The following is a 4,352-nucleotide window of genomic DNA, read 5'->3' as shown; positions in this document are numbered from 1 at the left end:
GCTTTTAGCTCAGTGGTAAGCGCTTGATCCTACAAGTGGTATCAGAGCTTGGTCATGGGTTCGAATCCCCCCGGCTGACACTGGGGGGGGGGGAGATTGTTGGATAAATAAATCCAGCGTCACCCTTAGGGATTCGAATGGGCTTAACATCCCAACCAATGGCGCTTAGAGGGAGCTTACAAACTTCGCTTTAGGTGCAGCCCCTGAAAAAGCTCATACTATAAGGAAATACAGTTGCACCCTCACTAACAGCAATTGCTTTTAGCTCAGTGGTAAGCGCTTGATCCTACAGAATATTGTTGATACAGTACCAAACTCCTCGGAGTAGCATCTTCACCTTTGGGCAAAACCACCTCTCAAACGATGACCACGGTTTGAGACTAGCTTATGCTTGCAATATGATGCATGATTGATTTTTCTGCGTAATGCTCCATCATTATGGAAACGCTACGCGATTCATTATGCAATATGCTATGCTTATCTACATGATGAATGTATAAAAGGCATCCCCCTCGAGGGACTCTTCTGGGGAGCTCGAGACACTCTGCTGAGGAACTCGACAACACTCCGATCTCCACCTTGCCGGGGAATAGCGCTGCTGCTGGGAAAAGGCAACCCTTGCTGGGGAAAACCTCCTTCGCACCCGATCCACTTGGGGAATTGCTGAGGAAAGAACCACCAACGCCCTGTGGGGAAACAACGGTTTCTGACTTGCTGGGGATATAAATCCCGACTCTGCTTGGGAAACCACCACCCACAGATACTTCCGCTGGGAAAACAGCAACCTTCAGGCCTGGCTGCTGGGGAAGCATCGATCTGAAACCTGCTAGGGATAACCATCCTGACCCTGCTAGGGAAGTCACAGACCTTGAATCTGTTGGGGAGTTAGTCCTCACGACTCTGCTCGGGGAGATGAGGAAATATGGATACTAAACACCTGTCGACTCGTCGAACCATGGCATTTATCATCCAAATCCACTGTCAGCTTTCCAATTTTGAGAACTCCCAGACTCGTCTGGACTTTTCTAATTCATCACCTTGTATTCCCAACTGCTCCGCACTCGACGAAGAGCCAACTCCTGGGATCTATACATACTTTTCAATTTTCAGACTTTGAAGAGTCTTCTTGATTAATTTTCAAGGATCGTCGTACGTCTCACCGTCTTTTCATCGTTCTTCTATTCATTCGTCCCTGATTGGACTCCGTGGGTATCTTTGTCAAAAGCTTCCACATCACCACCTGCAAGTGAGTGAAAAATATCTAACAGTATCTGCAAAAGAGACCGTTAGATAAAACCGTGCCCCAGGCGTGTCAAGAATTCAACACTTGGGTCACTCAACCTTCCGAATAAGATTTCAAGTTTTCGATCTTATAAACATGAATTGGAAGGGACCTGTATGTCTTAAAATGCAAAGATTCTTTATCACAATAATTGGATGTTTTTGCAATCAAAGCGGTAATGAAAACAAAAACAAAATTATTTGACTGAATATGCATTTTATTGATTGAAAAGTGTGGCTCATAACCGAGCAATACAAAGGAAGCAATTCCTGAAAAGAGGTAATTGCGCACAAAAGGAAAAATCTATCCTAATGGCAATGTGAAACCCGCGATCTCATCGAGTTCCAACCCGGTTACACCCCATATGTCCTCAGACTCTCCGTGCTTTCTGCCTTCTGAACAAGACGTTTCCAATTGATCCCTACCGGGTGTTATCCATGTGCCTTAACCAAAGCAAACGATCATGCTAGACGCAGTTGTTCGTTTCAATCCCTCTTTTGCCTGGACCGCCCTTTCGGGTTTTCAGTCCACCGGGATACCCCTTTTTGCCCAAGTCGCCTTTTCAGGTTTTCGACTTGCCGGGTGTACATTTTTTCATTTTATTATCCCTAATTTTTGCCCGAACCTTTTCTTTCTGTTTTTTGGTTCGTCGGGATGCCCATTTTTGCCTGGACTATTTTATTCTTTTCGTCCAGCGGGTCTTTTACACAAAGTATTTTTTAACTGCGTCCGCATTCACAGGGGATGGAAAATCCTCACCATCCATGGTCGTTAACAACAAGGCTCCACCAGAGAAAACCTTCTTGACCACGAACGGACCTTCATAATTGGGTGTCCATTTGCCCCTACGATCGTTTTGAGGAGGAAGGATCCTTTTCAGCATCATATCACCGACGTGATATACACGAGGTCGTACCTTTCGGTCAAAAGCACGCTTCATCCGTTGCTGGTATAACTGCCCATGACAAATAGCTGTCAGCCTCTTTTCCTCGATCAGGCTCAACTCTTCGTACCGGGTCCTTACCCATTCCGCCTCTTGCAATTTCACGTCCATCGGGACTCTCAAAGAGGGAATTTGAACCTCAACAGGTAGCACAACTTCCATTCCATATACCAACGAGAAAGGTGTTGCCCCAGTAGATGTGCGCACCGACGATCGATACCCAGTATACAAACTTCGTACTCAATCACACCGTCGGTGCATTCAAATGTTATCCGGGCAACAAAAGGAACGTGAGATCCCTTTGGCGTAACCAAAGCAATACTGACTCCTCCATACCACCTTCCCCATCAGACATCAAAACCCGTTCGGATTCAGGGTCAGGCCCCTCCTCCGGGATCGGTCACTCTCAATCTTTCGATTTGAGCACCTCGAGATGTCCTCATCAGGGAATTCAAACTTCCTTGGTTGATAATCCTCACTGGGCTGCTGGTCGAGATTAACACTCCCCTTGATTGCTTTCTGGGAGGTATATTGTATTCAGTCGACACCATTTGCCCTCTCACAACCTGTCCAGTCAACGCTGGCTTCTCAAGCCCATACTTGATCGGATCCATCTTGGACATCCACAAAGTGGTATGAATCAGCATACTGTCTCAGTCGGCGAGCGGCCTATGCCAAAGTACATCAAGTTTTTTCGAGCAGTGAGTGTATTGTTTCACAGTCGATAAACTTTTTGCTTAGGTAAATTGCATGCTCTTTTCGACAAGACTCATCATGCTGACCCAATACACCTCATAGACCCCTCGAGGACCGTTAGGTACAGAATTAACAGTTGTTCCTTCCACGGAAGGTATCAGAATCAGAGGTTCCTGCAACTTATTCTTTCATCTTTCCATGCCCCTTGGCAATCATTATTCTACATGACCGTTTGATCTTTTCTCCACAACTTGAGTATGGGTTCACACGTGGCTGTTAGATGAGATGTGAACCATGAAATGTAGTTCAATCTACCTAAGAAACCACGAACCTCTTTCTTTATTTTCGGTTCAGGCACTTCTCTTATTTTTCTTTCTTTTTCCTTTTTTTTAGCAGGATCAACCTCGATTCCTCTTTTCCGCTCACAATAAGCCTCAGCAACTTACCGGACCGCACTCTGATAGTGCACTCATTCGAATTCAACCTCAGTCTGAATTATCTCAAACGGTCAAACGGTCTGCCACGGTCTGCCAGATGCCCCTCTTCTGCCTGGGACTTTGCTATCATGTCATCAACATAACATTCAATTTCATGATGAATCAATATCATGAACAAAGTCACTCTGATACGTGGCACCGGCGTTCTGCTTCTCTAGAGGACAGTCTTCTCTCCATGGTAGCTTGTGCACAATGACATCGGTATCCGACCCTGGCATATTCTGACACGACCAGGCGAAAGTATCCACACGCTCTTTCAACAGGGCTACCATTCTGCTCTCGACCCGCCTCTGAAACGGCCCCTATTTCATTTCCTTTCTGACCTCGGCGGCGCTTGGAATAACAATCTCAATCGCTCCTCATGCGGCTGAATCACCTTCTCCTCTTGTTTCAACAACCTGACTAATTCCAGCAGATCACAATCTTCTTCGCCTTCTTCTTAGGCATGATAGATCGGATTGTCGAAGTCATATGAGGTGTAACCAAATTGTTATCAATGAGATCCGGAGAATTACTTTTCGAAGTCGGAACGAGACAAATCAAAAAGGGGAAAAATGAAAATAAACATTGCCATTTTTATTCGTTTTTAAACTGCAAAAATAAATGGAAAGCAGGGAACACCGCTTTTAATGTGAAAAACATCCATTTATTAATGATGCAAAATGTTGCAAAATGAAACATATGAGATGGCCCTTACAATGAACCATTACGTTTCGGGCAAAACGTATGGCTTCCATGCAAACAAAATTGAAAACAGACAATATTACTCTTCCGGATGAGTGACAGTGATGATCTTTCAGGCCTTCCAGCTCCCTGGTACGCACGATTTTATCCATTGATCAATCTCCCAGTCATTGTCAGCTTCTTTACCCACTGTATAGGCGTGATCTGGATCCAGCACTCCGGCACTGACAAATGTGAACGGTGGACGACG

Source organism: Lathyrus oleraceus, chromosome 7, assembly GCF_024323335.1.
Source record: "Lathyrus oleraceus cultivar Zhongwan6 chromosome 7, CAAS_Psat_ZW6_1.0, whole genome shotgun sequence".
Lineage (NCBI taxonomy): Eukaryota > Viridiplantae > Streptophyta > Magnoliopsida > Fabales > Fabaceae > Lathyrus > Lathyrus oleraceus.
Note: the sequence above shows the minus strand (reverse complement) of the source record.